At 40.8% G+C, this 14,737-nt stretch overlaps 1 pseudogene; it reads right to left on the minus strand.

Moving 5' to 3' along the window:
• Window positions 1-1,507: 1,507 nt before the first annotated feature.
• On the minus strand, window positions 1,508-8,864 carry LOC129376676 (tripartite motif-containing protein 2-like; annotated as a pseudogene).
• Between the last annotated feature and the right edge of the window lie 5,873 nt (window positions 8,865-14,737).

Consider the following 14,737-nt stretch of genomic DNA (forward strand, 5'->3'; position numbering starts at 1 on the left):
ACAAGAGGCGCCAAGAGGAACCAATGTTTTATTTCAGTGTGTGTGTGAATATCCAGAGATGGGCCTTAAACATGAACAGACATGACAGACACAGTAAGAGCAAGCAATAACAGTACATGAAGCTGGTTACAGTCCAGGCTTTCATTGTGAAATTAAACAATCACTTTTATGATGTTATCAAACGTAAACGGACCTGATTCATTTTATAGGACATTTCAAATCAAGTAGGTGAAAGAAACTCAATCATTTTACCCACTTTCATTATTTACACATAATGAGGCTAAATATCCAGCAAACAAGGTTTAAATTAGGAAACAGCCTAATTTTAACTCCACTGGCAAGAAAAAAAACTCATTCCAGCTCAATGAGAGACAAAAAACCTCTCAGACATAGCAGCACTTTGTTAGCTGACAATCAGAAAATCCAGTCACACAAACTGACAATCAGCACAAATAGAAGAAGAAACAAATAAATTGATGAGAACTATAGTTTGAATCTATTTATTCTGATAAACATGCAACTGTTGGATGGCTACAGTAGATCTAGTGAGTGAACTGAAGAGCCGCGAGCGAGTTAGCATTCAGTCTAGCTAGTTAGCATTTAAAACAGACTGAACGAGTTAAAAGCTTGACAACATGGATTCTATCCAGTGAGCTGTAGTAAGTGTTTAACCCATAGTTAACTAGCTAGTACTAGATAGCTACCTAGTTTTAACTAGCTGGTTTGCCATGTTAATTAGCTAGTTTTAACCAAAATAGCTAAAGCTATCATGGTAGAAGCTAGTTTTAGCTATCTAGTTAACCATGAGGTGCAATGGTCATTGTTTTCAAACTGGCTAACTTTTGCGTTATTCCTTTAAGATGTGACAATTTTATTTTAAAATTAAATAAATATAAATAGATAAGACTACACAATTATTCCAACCAATGAAAGGCAATCGCATTTTGATTCAGACAACTTGATGAAATGTATAAAAACAATGCGGGCACTTAAGAAGGTCAAAGCACATGGTGGAAACAAACAATCAAACTGCAAGATAAACAAACAATCAAACTGCAAGATAAACAAACAATCAAACTGCAAGATAAACAAACAATCAAACTGCAAGATAAACAATCAAACTGCAAGATAAACAAACAATCAAACTGCAAGATAAACAAACAATCAAACTGCAAGATAAACAAACAATCAAACTGCAAGATAAACAATCAAACTGCAAGATAAACAAACAATCAAACTGCAAGATAAACAAACAATCAAACTGCAAGATAGAGAAGCAATTAAATAGCAAATAATGAATGAAAGTCATTTGTCAGTGGGATCGTCAAGCCTGGATATGATTTAAAGAATAACTTCCTAATTTTGATTTATGAAGATATTGTGTAAACCACTGAAAGGTATGCCAATGTTTAAATGTTTTATCTGAGTGCTGACATATTTTAAATGGCAGCTGACTGGTTTTTGACTTGTTGTAAAAGTCTTGGAAGATATTCACTGAGTATGTATTGTTTTTCTCTGTGCTAATGAGACAGTATCTCAAGAGACATTAAAAATTAAGACCATTGAGAGGAACTGACCTCTACAATCTGCAGTAAAATTGGATGGGCATTTAAAAAATCAATGTAGGAAGTGTGAATATATTGATAATTTATCATGATTGTTGACTGATACAGTGTTCAGCCAGTATATTAAGGTATACAAGAAAATATGATGTTTATTATGCAATTTTGCAAAAATAGTGACTCAAATGAATTGGTTATCAGTTTTAGGAGTTTGGATATGTTGCTAGATGACGACTGTCAGCAAAATATAATTTCCTGTCAGTAGTCAACCTTTTCAGGACATTATCTACAATCTCACAGAAAGGAAAACAAAACCCAATAAACTGCTGTAGTTTTTGCATGCATAACACAAGTATTGATGGTGTTGTCTCCTTTAAATCCCTTTAAAATCTTCACTTTGGAAAACATTGTTTTTGAAATGTCACTGCTTTAAACCATTAGACCAAGTTTTGGGCTATGCTCAGGACATTCTGCAGCGTACTGTCCCTGAATGGTCCACATTTGGTGCATCCTAAATATTTCAACAGAAGGCAGCATGACTTCTAAAAGCCTGAATGGAAGCACACGGCGATAACAAGAGCATGCTTCTCCAACACTGAGGTATTGTTTCAACATGAAATGATGTGTGAAATACTACAGGTTGACATCAAAACTCTAAGATAGAACTCTAAACGCGCTCTAGAACCGTGGACATTAACAAAAAACCCAAATCTGAACATTCTAGAAGCCCCGCCTTCTCTTCACAGCAGAGACATACGTCAGTGATTTGAAATGTTGATTTTACCCGGAAATGTTAGAAATGTTCTCAGAAATATATAAGATAGATTTAGAGATTTTCATTCCTCTGTGTGACACACAACCGCACACAGAGACGATGCTGTGGGTCAAAGTCCCATTCCACCAGTCAGACAGTCAGACAAGCAGCTGTTTATAATGATGAATCTATTGTTGAAGATTTTTAAAGGATTCAATCTAATGGGAGAAATAAACATTCCATAATCAAAACAATCCATATGTACAAACAATGTTCAACAAGTTAAAAGTGGTCCAAGGCAGAGGAATCAATCCAAATTTATCGAATGCCTCCCAACCACAGAGTCATCACTTTGAACATGGAGGTTATAATATTGACATTGGTCTGCAGTTTGCCGACTATTAGGACCATTGTATATGATAAAATAAAGAAATGTGGCCACGGAGAATAAAAACTCTTATAGACTGGACCCTCCTATTCAAACTTCAGTTTTTATGGATTTTGTTTTTGATGCTGCTGTTGCAAAGCCGCCAATCAATGCCGCCATTCATTTCCGTTAGCACTAACAGGCTGTACCTTGAAGACCGTGAATATTAGCATTAGCACTAGTGCTGAGACGGTTTCCACTTTGCCCATTAATGCATATTAAGGTATATTTGGAGATTGAACTATGACAATAAGTAATCATAAGAGTTTTTAGAGAGGGTCTAAAGTCGGATGAGGTCCCTAACCCTTGGTAAATGTCTCAGGTTTTCCATTTAAAGTTCTGAGTTTTAATTTTAATTTAACCCTTTTACCGCTCTTCCATCATGTTTCTAGTAAATATGGAAATTTAACTGCTCTGTGGCCATATTAATATGTTTTAATCTACAGTGACCCTAATACTCTCATAATGCTTTAGTTTAGAGAAATTGAGTGGAATTCCTTGGGTCGTAATCTTGCTCAGATATTTACATTTCTATCACATTTCCACTGAAAGCTTGATCAGTTAAAGCTGATTGTTTTGCCTAAAGACCATCTGAGCAGTTGACATGAAGCCTTTGAACAATAAACTGAGAAAAGTCAAAGCTCTGGACCCCTTTTACCTCACCAGACATTATTTTGTCTTTTACATACAATACATCAAGGCAGAACATTGTCAAACTATCAATAATTCAAATCATTTCCACCAAATTACCTCAACATCTGCATTTATGCCACTGACGTTTCGTCAATCCAACATTCACAACATAGATTTAATATGCAAGGTTTCCAACGTACGACTTCTTCCTTTTTGCAACCATTAATTTTCCACTTGTATTCAATACTTGGCTGATCAATCTTTTTCGCTATAGGTGAAGGCAGACATCTTTTATTAAAAACAGAAATCCATTGCTGCAAAGTACTGCAGAGATACGTTTCTGGAGGGGGCAACATGTCACCTTTATGTTCCACTCTGGGTTCATTCCTCCAGACGTCACTGAGGTTAGACGTCTCCTCTGAAGTTCAGGTCACGTAAGGACAGCGGCCGAACGTTTTCCTTGGCATTTCTTTCCTTCAGTTAATCCATCAGGACAAGTTCATGCAATGGATAGATGGAGTTAAACATTGTGAGCTTCAGCTTTCACTCTCACCACTGCCCTCCTTGTTCTCCTCTCCTACTTCTTCACTAGTCTTTATCATTGTAGGTAGCGGTAGACCTTGAAGCAATGGTTACCAGAGTCGGCGACCACCACATGGCCGTCCGAGGTCAGTGCCAGGCCTTGCGGGCCGTACAGTGGATCTGCTGATGTGTTTATGTAGGACAGGAAGGAGCCACTGCCATCAAAAACCTGAGAAAGTCCAGTGAAAATGAGAAATATAACTGGGGTTTGTTGCTAAAATGCAGCATAAATGCCATAAATCAGTGCTTTACTTGGATTCTGCTGTTGCCCCAATCAGCTACAATGATGTTCCCATTTACATCCACAGCTACACCAGTGGGAGCGTTGAACTGGCCGTTTCCTTCCCCATTTGAGCCGAACTTCAACACCAGCTCTCCCTCAGTGGTAAAAACCTGACAGCACAAAGATATCAGATTATGTTCAGTGATTGATTGGACTCTATTAAAAGCAAGAGGGTGAATGTAATTGGTTGCGTACCTTGACAGAGTGGTTATGGAAGTCTGTCACGATGATCTCATTATTCTTGTTCACTGCTGCAAAGTGTGGACCTTCAAGACGAGAACAAGGAAGCAATCAGATGTTTTATATCAAAATGTCTTCCCTTTATTAAAGGATTAGCCAAAAGATTAAAAGCTTCAAGTGAAGGCTGCTCACCAGCACTGTCGTACAAGGTGTGTAGAACTGAACAATTAAAGTAAACTTCACACATACTAAGTTTTAGAGGAGTCTAACAGATTTAAATGTACTCAGCAGTTCAATGGAAATCCAGCTTACCTGCAAACTGCTTGTCACCATTTCCCCGACTCCCAAACTTAGCAATTAGCTTGCCGGTTAGCTGGAAGATGAAGACTGTACACGCCTTGTTGTCGACTACAATCACATGACCATTTTGGTCCACAGACACGCCTTTTGGCCCCATGAGTCTCCCTGAGCCCAGTTTCGCCTTGGATACAGCAGATGTACCAGTTAAATCCAAAAACTGCCTAACCAGCCATGATGGGAAAGAAATGTCAGTACTGAGGAACTGAACAGCTTACCTTGAACTTGCCCTCGCACGTGAAGATGCTAACCCATTTGTTATCATAGTCAGCAATGATGATGTCACCGCTCGGGTGCACCGCGACCCCGGTTGGCCGCTGCAGCTGGCCAGGAGATCGCCCACGCACCCCAAAACGACTCTTAAACTCACCCTCGTTGGAGAAAATCTGAGATCAAATCAATTTCTGAGTATGCAACCCGAAACTTAGGTTTCATTCAATTTACCTGTGAGATGTCAAGACTGGATGAACTGAAGTATACCTGGACACACTGATTGTTGCTGTCAGCTATCAGAATCCTACCGCTAGAAGAGGCAGCCACTCCTTGAAGGTTGGTGAACTCACCCTTATTTCTACCCTTAGTTCCTGTAAAAGAGAAGAACATATTAAAGACAAAGATGTTGTCCATTGCCATGCTAATTATATTTAGTCATCGCCTCCTGAGTCTGAACCACGCATCGCCAACTTATTTAGCTCCTTTGAGCACGTCTATCATTCAGGTTGGTGGCCCAGATGTTATGTTCAGAGGAAATTGTTTCAGGTTTTCTCACCGATCTTGAAGATGAGGTCGTCCTCGATGGATTCTGAGTTTTTCGTCGTGGGGTTCCCAGAGCGCTGCTGGCCCTCTTGGAACCTTTCTTCTTCTGACCCGGGGACTTTCCTCGTCTCTTTGTCCCGTCAGAGGAGCCTGTGGACGGGGTGGCATTGGCTGCTGAGTTGGTTGCTGTGGTGGTGGATGGAGACACCTAGAAATCCCACAGAGAAGTATTCATACTTTACCAAAGTTACAAAATTTCTATAAACCACTGATCCTACGTCGTAAAGGTCCACATGGGTTAGCCGACCCACCTCGACCTCGGTCGCCTTGGTGACGGTCAGTTTGAAGGGGCTTCCTTTGATGTGCTGGTCGTACAGACGGAGGGCCAGAGAGAAGTTGCCCTCCTTGGGCACCGTGTAGACGAACTCATATGTTCCGTTCTTGTGGTCCAGGATCTCACCGTCAACAATGCTGCCGTCGGGGGTGAATACCTGCATCAGCACACGTTTTATTGAATTTTCTGAATGAATGAATTAATGAATCAAGAAATGCAGTTAATTTGTAGATTGATTTATGCCTTTGCAGTTGCTATCATTATGTGACACCAGCAAACAAGGAGTTTTATTATTTATTAGTTCAAATAATTCAGTATTTCACTCAGTCTCTTTAAATCCAGTAGAGATGTGCTGAGATTTTTCCTCTGATTCTGTTTATATTTCTCTGAAACAAACCTCAGCTGATAAGATGGCATTTCCACTCTTGCAGGCTCCCCCTGACTTGTCTCTTGTTACTATAGTAACTGAAGCAGGATGTCCCACAATGCACTGCTCCAAGCCGTGCCCATGGCTTCACTCTGACTTGCCACAGCGCTGAGGAAGAAAATAAGGGTTAGATACAGAAGAATCAGCGTTTTGTTGTATTTTCTGTTTGTTTCGTCACCTGGTTGTAACTATGGTCCCCAGGTTGTGAATGGACTTCCTCAGCCCGTCTGTCTCCATCACCAGGTCCAGCTGGTCGTTCTCCTCTGGCTGGCATGGCATTCTCAGAATAGCCATCCTTGAGCCTCTCCTCCAGCTCATGCTCCACCTCCAGCGTGGCCACGCTCGCCTCCTCAGCCAGAGCTTCCTCCGTCCGGGTGCAGGTGGACGTGATGTCCCCGTCTCCACGTGTGAGGTTGTCTATCTGGGCTTGGAGGACCTAAAGACAGATAGATCATTCTTCAATACTTCCAAGTTTCTCTTCCTGCAAAGTCAGAGCACAGTCCAAATGACTGGCAAATGCACTCTGTTTTATCTGTCTGCACCTTTTGTTTGAGCCCATATGTGACTTCGAGCTCCATGAGAAGGACGCTCTTCCGAACGTCCAGCTGCTTGTGCAGGTCCTCGAAGCTGGACTGGATGTCCTCTTCGATGGAAGCTCTCTGGTTGTTCAGCTGCTGCAGAATCTCCGTAACGAAGGACAGAGCATCTGAAATCTGGGGCAGTCTGCAGAGGAGGAGGGAAAAGGATCATTTCATACTTATCAGCCCAATACTTAAATCTTGTGCCCTTCATGTTGTGTTTCCCCACACGGCCACCAGATGTCAGTGTTTTCCCGTTTACAAATGCTGTGTCTTTAGTCCAAAACCATGCTGTGTTCCAGTTTCATGGGAAGTGGGAACTTTGACATCTGATTCAAGCTAAAAGAGTTCTAATTAAGAACTTGGAATTTCAGTATTGCGATGTTCTCAACATTGTTTGCAATAACTCTTACAAACATCATTTTAATCTTTCATTTCCATCAGCAAACATCTCTTTTCATTAGTTCAGCTCAGAGTTGCAGACGATACATTTAACAGTGATTTTAGACTCACTTTTACATGTGTGTCTAGTAAAATAAACATGTTTCCACCACATCTTGATGTGTGGAGCAGCGATACTGAAGAGCAAAGTCAGCCTCACAAGTCATAACTGGGGGAAGTTGGGGTTGCTCCAATTTCCCAGTTTGTAGGGCGTTCCAGTTGATTTTTTTGACTGGAAAATCAGAATTTAGCACTATGAGTACAACTGGAATGCAGCATCAGTCCTGCAGGGCCAGAATGCTGCATGTTTTAGTTCTCTCTCTTTTATTTACCAACACCAGAGGCGTGCTAACAACCAGGGAGAGAGCTAAAACATGCAAGACCACCTACTGGTCACCCCTACACTTGCTGTACTTCATTTATGTTCTCTCCTTTTCATATTTTAACTATTAGCATATAAATGTCCGTGTGTGGTCTTTGGGGTTCTCTGCTGGTACCTGCTCTGGACCGCCCCGAGTCTCTCCTGCAGCCGGCTCCGGTGCTGCTCCAGGGCCTGGCTGAGCGCCACCGTGGGGTGATCCTCATGGGCCGGTAAGCAGTCCTCACAGGGCACACTCACAGGCCGAGCAGTACAGGTCAGCCACCTGCAGGCGGATGGAGATGAATTAACTATCATAATCCCATCAAATTTCTGCTTTTTAGATGATTTTTTCAGGTTCAAGCTCAAATAGATCATAACTATAGGGAGGCCTGATTTAAAGGGAGTTTTTATGTAAAGTTGCTTTTTTTGTGTTGAAAAGAGCAGGAGCTTCTTAAAGAGACAAAGGTTCAATTTCAAGGCAAAATAAGAAAAATTAAGTCATGTTTGGTATACAAATTGCATTTTTATAATAACTGAATGGACTATAGTTATTTGATTGTGCTATAAAAAGGCAACATGAAAAATACATAGAACTGCCCCTTTAAGAGTCAAGGTCAGAGTTTGAATCATCCTAATCAGGTTGCTCACCTTTAATGGAGAAAAATTTAGTAACACCAGCCGTAGTTTGACTTCATTGAACTTAGTGTAACAATAAACAAAGTTATATACAAATAAAATAAATTTAAAACAAACACAGTGAAGTATTTTTATACGTTCAGAGTGGGTAGAAGAGTGAACTGCTTGTTTTTCACCCACCCTTCTTACATCTGTAGCATCATCCATAAATTACTATTTATATTCATTTGGTGCCATTAGGATTAATACTTGCATTCATTTAATATAATTGTTCACTTTATATCTATTTAACATATTTTACATATCAAGTATACATTTTATTAAGCTCTGATGTAAATACAGTTGTATTTTATATCTTATTCACTTCCTGTTCTAATTTTTTACATTTTGTCATTTTATTGTCCTGTTTGGTTCATGTGTTAGTAATGTGATGTGAACTCGGAGGCGTTCTGACCTTCCCTGCATGCTGCAGGCAGCTGTTCTTGCTGGGCGCGGCCTCCAGGACGGTGCACTCCTCACTGCTGCTATCTGGGGAGTGTTGGTGGGCCTCCATCTGCGCGGCAGCCTGCTGGGGGGGAACCTCCAAACACACCCCTCCTTCCTCACCGCAGCCAGGGGAAGACGCTTTACGGTCAAGCAGAGGGTTTGTTGCTTTGGTTTCTAACAGGTTCTTTCTCCCGACTCTGTTTGTTTTTCACTCCATTGGACATTCAGGAAAAATGAGAAAAACACTCCAGTAGAAACTGTTGGCACATTCTGAATATAAAAAAGATCTGCACTGATCTTAGATTTGATGGGTTTTAGTCAATAATCCACATTAACGTTATTCTTCTGTAGATCTGAGAGTCTTCTGTCCCACATTCCAGATGGTTATTTATCCATTGAAACACCAAAAAGAAGAAGGTGAAGGCAGATAGTTTCCCTTCAGGAGTAATTTAACTATGATCAGTTGAACTGATTTTATTTGGGAGCACTGAGGATGAATCCACTGATTCCTGCAGGAGAAAAATAGAAAAGAATGTTAGGAGTTAAAGATTAAGATGGAAAGAAGTCATTCAAATCTTGACCACATGCTTTCATTTGCACAACTTATAAAATCAGTGACACCAGCAGGTTGTCCTGATGATAAGGAATAATTCAGTCCTTTGTGTTCTGATCTGTTATCATGCCAGCAGACACAGGGTAAACAATGCAACACAAAATTAGTTTTATATTTTATTCAGTTCTGCAGATAATCTCCAGTCCCACTATCACCACAATGTCTCCTCTGCAGGCCGCAGCAGGGGCAGCTGTGAGGTTTCCATTGAATAAGGATGAAGGTTGAGCTGCTTTCTGTAGTTCTGCAAACCACCACCAGGTGGCAGTGTACTAATGCCTGAGTCTCTGCTCTCTTGATTCATTAATATTTTTGACTTGATCATTTAAATCTGAAGAACTGAAATCCTTCAATATCCTCCTTTACAGAAGTTTTCCACCTTTTACTCATCATCTTTGCCGGGTAAAATAGTTATGATTATGATTAGTAATCTATCACCAGGATGGACCAAACAAGGATCACAACTTCAGATACAATAAACTATATAATATTTTCACAGTTATTTAAGGTGATAAATAAAGTGAAGGTTTAATCACACAGGCACAAAGTAGAGGAAAAAGGCCAAAATGGAAACTTTAGGTTATAAAATCCGCGGTTTAAGTTGGCAAAGGGAGAAACTGATGTGAAGTTGAATAAAAGCAACGACACTTCATTGTTGTTTCCAGACATCAAATTGTTTTTAATCTGATGTCTGTTTGCAAACGTTTCCCTATAAAAAGCTTGTTTGCAGTGTTCTGGGTTCTCTCCAAGTCTTCTGTTTTCTTTCCTCTGTCCAAAAACACGACGGCGATTCTGTGAGACGAACACCAGCAGGTGTGGATGATGGATGGCTGGCTTGCTCTCACTATCTGTGGGATTTATTGATTTCAATCGGCTTCAATCACGGTTTCTCTTCTTCTGAATTAGTTCCACTAAACTGTTCGCTCCACAGATCAGGGAAAGCCTCTGCCATGCTACCATCCTCAGAACAACCTTGTAAAGTCAAAACCTAATGAAGAGCTTTTAATGTAGGTCACCAAACAGACGTCAAAGTGATGGAGAAAGGTGGGGGGTTTCCATGGTAACAGACTGCACAGAGCGAGTGGGGGTGCGGTGACACCAACCAACGAGAAGAAATAGAAGAAAAATGTGAAGCGGCGACGGGTTCTTTAATCCCAGGACCCTATATTTATCCTCCAGCATGTGAATGGGTTCACACTGACGATGCAGAGCATTCTGGGTCGCCGGCTCCCTCTGCATCAGCGATGCACACGTTGTGATGATGATGGGCGGTTAGGTGTGAACAAGAAATCTGTCTGGTCCTCAGTCAGGAGGAGATCAAACCTCTAATGGGAAAAATGTCTCAAATATGAATCTCAGCAGCAGGAAACTGCAGGTAACAACTTTCACTAACCAGGTTTGATTCCTAAGATCTGACTGTTGATCGTTTTTCTGCCAGCCAAGCAATTTCTGTTCCAGTGTTTTTAAAAACACGAGGCCCAATGTTCTGGTGAATAATTCAGAGAGGGGAGGGGTTGCAGTGGTTTTCCTTGTAATCCAGTTCAAAGGCCTGTCCCCTGAGATGTTCTGATCAGCCTCCTGCAGACAAACCCACTCCTAACGTCTGCACACACACACACACACGCACACACACACACACACACACACACATACACACACACACACACCCACACACACACACACACACACACACACACACACACACACACACACACACACACACACACACACATCGTACCGCAGAAGGATTCCTCTGAAGTCTTCAGGATGCACACCCCCACATCTCCATTCACTGATGCTCTGATGTTACAATGCAGCAAAGGATTCTGGGACGCTCTCTCGCAGTGGGTTGTGTGTCTGGTGACGGTCTGTGGCTGTTACGGTTCTGCAGACAATTCAAGCCCTTCTTGTTTTGGATGTTTGAGAGGAGCTGATTGTTTAATGCTCCAGAAAATGTTTCAGCATTTTTATGAAATGATTTAAAGTTTTGAAGAATCTGAGTGAACCGTAACCTTTTGTGCTTCAATGTCATGACTATAGGGATGGATTCTGCATGCTTTGGTTGCAACAAGTTCTCCTTTAAGCTAGTGTTGAATTCTTCTTGCTGCACAGACTGGCTCATTTTCTTCCTGCAGCTGTCATATATCTATCCAGTCATCTGGTGTCTCTAGATGGGTACGCCTATAAATATGATTGTCATTGCTTTGACTAAAAGCAATTAGACACACCATTTAAAGGATGGGAAACCTACTGGACCGAAGCTGAGGACGCTCAACAAAAGGATCACCAAACAAACCAACCAACGTGGCAACAGGACAATAGTTGTCTAATCTGAGGAGAGGCCTCAGAGCAGCTGACTCTCACTGATAAAACTCATGAAAACACAATCAGATGGAGGTTTTCAGGTCTGCAACACACACACACATAAAGCTCACATCTGCAGATGCAGCACTCTACAACCAGCCTGTCGTAAGAGCTTTTGTTTATTAGTGACACAGAAAAAGATAAGATGGATTTCAAGTGTCCACACAAGCATAAAAGCAGACATGATTCCAGATGCTCTTAGCGAACAACAGTGAAGCAGAACAATCATTAAATACTCTAATTTATTTATTAAGGCTATTTATTAAGACATCTATTCACATAAATACAAAATTAGACAGGGAAATTTATAACTCTTGGTACTAAATTGTGGCTGTTTTATTCTAAATGAGAGTTTAAAAGGTTTAACTCAGAATGAGACGCTTTGAGCCTCTTTATCATGGTGACATTATCTCCTACGAGAAGCATAAAAACTCAGAATTTGAGAAGTTTGGTACCAAACGTCACATCTGAAGTCTTGGATTTAGAGCTGATGTCAGATTTCAGTTGAACAAATCAGTTCCACAAGTTTGTGTTTCAGGTCAGAGTTTGATTTCAAAAGCTAAACATGAAGTCCATCCATGTCCGATGGACGATGTGCGTTTCATTCGTTACATTAAACCAGGCTCTGACATTTCCGTTAAATTGTTTCACCTTCATACTGGCTTGATTATCACATAAATCTCACCGAATCAGCAACAGGCTGATGGACGAGACCTTTTCCCGTGAGGAAAGGTCATTTCTGTTCAATTAAATGTCAGGAATTGATTGAGTAAATTTCTGGAATGAGATAAAAAAGGGGACTGAAACAGAGCCCTGAGGGACCCCTCATAACAAGTAAAAAGGAAAATACTTTCTCCTTCTGATATGGGGTTAATCTCTGTTTGAGTTCAGGTTTTGCTGCGATTCAGTTCATTCACGACTGAATGAGCTTCGTCTGTCGAACCAGAACTCAGTTAATTGAAAAACTGCTTAAATCCGTCTGGATCAGCAGACGAGGCTCCATCACCTGATTGCAAAGCTCAATAAAAACTAATTTCAGGGAAACCTGCTGGTAGCAAGTCCATAAATCAACAAACCGGTGCCAATCAGACAAAGAAACACACAACACACACACACACACACACCACACACACACACACACACACACACACTGGGTTCATCTGATCCGTCTCCTCTGACGTTCCCACGGGAATGTTCGTGTCCACTTTCTGTTTTTCTGTGTTGTAATCACTCATTCATCACGTTCTGGTCCCACACATACTCTCCCTCTCCTCCCTTTCTGGGTGAAATCAATAAGAAGCTTCATTTTCTACTGTAAGTGTTGAAGTGTCCCAGCGTCTCTGCAGTGTTTTTGGAATATTGTGTGTGGGATTCAGAAAGAGGTTAATAATTTTACTCTGTGGCAATAAAAATGGTCTCATGTTGGCTGAACTAATGTGTTTTGTTTTTTATTGATAATCTTTTGTAGCTGATGGTAAAAATCTGGAAGAAATGCAGTGAAATAATCTGACACTTCAAAATGAAAGCCAATCTGTAACATTCATTTTATAAATCCACATGATAAAAAGAAAATAATTAACAATATTGCAGTTTTTTATACAGATGTGTGTTTTAAAGTTGCTTTGTAATATTTGTTGCCATTTTTGTATCTTTTAGCAATATTTTTGTTTGTGTTTCAAGTGTTTTGTCTCTTTCTAGTCGATTTGATTCTATTTCTACTTCAAGTTTTCTTTTTACTTGTTTGCTTGTTCTGATCTTCTTATAACAACTTTTTATTCAGAGTTTTGGTCCAACTGTTCTGTCATTTTAACATTTATGCATCAAATGCCTTTTAGAAATCAATCCGAGTCTATTTATGAAGCTCTTGTTCGGCTTTATGGACTTTATTTTGAATTGATTTGTCTTTTCTTCTGCATCTCTTCCTAAATCCAATTATTGTTGAATTTATGATACGTTATATTTTCCTCTTTAAGTTAATATTTGCATATTTTTAGTGATATTTTCAGCCGTGTTTTTCTATTTGCACTTGTTTTGCATCCATTTTCTCTCACTCAACTGGATTTTCCAGCTTTAAGCATCTTTTTTTTTTTTTACTGATCAGTTGATCGGTTGCATCTGATCACTGATCCATTTGAATTCTGCAGGAACTGCATGTTCCTATAGACAGAATGTGTCGCTCAGTTTCACTTCAGAGAAGTGACGTACCTTCTGTTTCTGTTAGCAGACAGGATGCTAGCATGTGCATGCAGGCCTGACAGCACACACACCAAACACACACATACACACACGCACACACACACACACACACTCACAGATAACTGATTATTTATCCACAGATAGCTGGTCAGTTTGCACTGCATTCAGTCGGTCCATCCTCATTTCCTCCATCCCAGATCCCATCATGCAGTCCTTTCTGCATCATCCCCCTCTCTGAGGCATGCTACAGCTGCTGCTGTCACCATCAAACATTCCTCCACCCATCGATCACTCATCCACCCCTCCACCTTTCCATCCATCCATCCTTCTGTCCCCAGGAAATGCATCCAGCTCTCACCCTGTTTTCCAGGCCATCAGTGGGAGCGTCTGCTTTCCAGCCTGCAGCCATCGCGTCATGAAAAACTGTCTTGTTTGCTGCCTCTTCTCTCCTCTCCTCCTAGTCTGTGTGTGTATGTGTGTGTAAGAGGGGGAGGATATCATCGTCACAGCAACACCAGCAGCTTGCAGCAGCAACAACCACCAGCGAGGAGGAGGAGGAGGAGGATGAGGAGGAGGATGGTGGAGGATGAGGGGACACAAATAATATGCACTTTGAGCATCCAATCAGGAGCTAGATGGAGGGAAAAGGAGAGAGGGGATTGGTCCATATGTCCACATACTCTCTTTCTCAATGACACTCTATTCATTTTAGTGTCTCTTGACCTGCAATAGTCACAAGATTTCTCTCTCTCTTTTTGTGCAGATATAGA

This window comes from Poeciliopsis prolifica, unplaced genomic scaffold (assembly GCF_027474105.1).
Source record: "Poeciliopsis prolifica strain line A6 unplaced genomic scaffold, Auburn_PproV2 SCAFFOLD044, whole genome shotgun sequence".
Taxonomy (NCBI): Eukaryota; Metazoa; Chordata; class Actinopteri; order Cyprinodontiformes; family Poeciliidae; genus Poeciliopsis; species Poeciliopsis prolifica.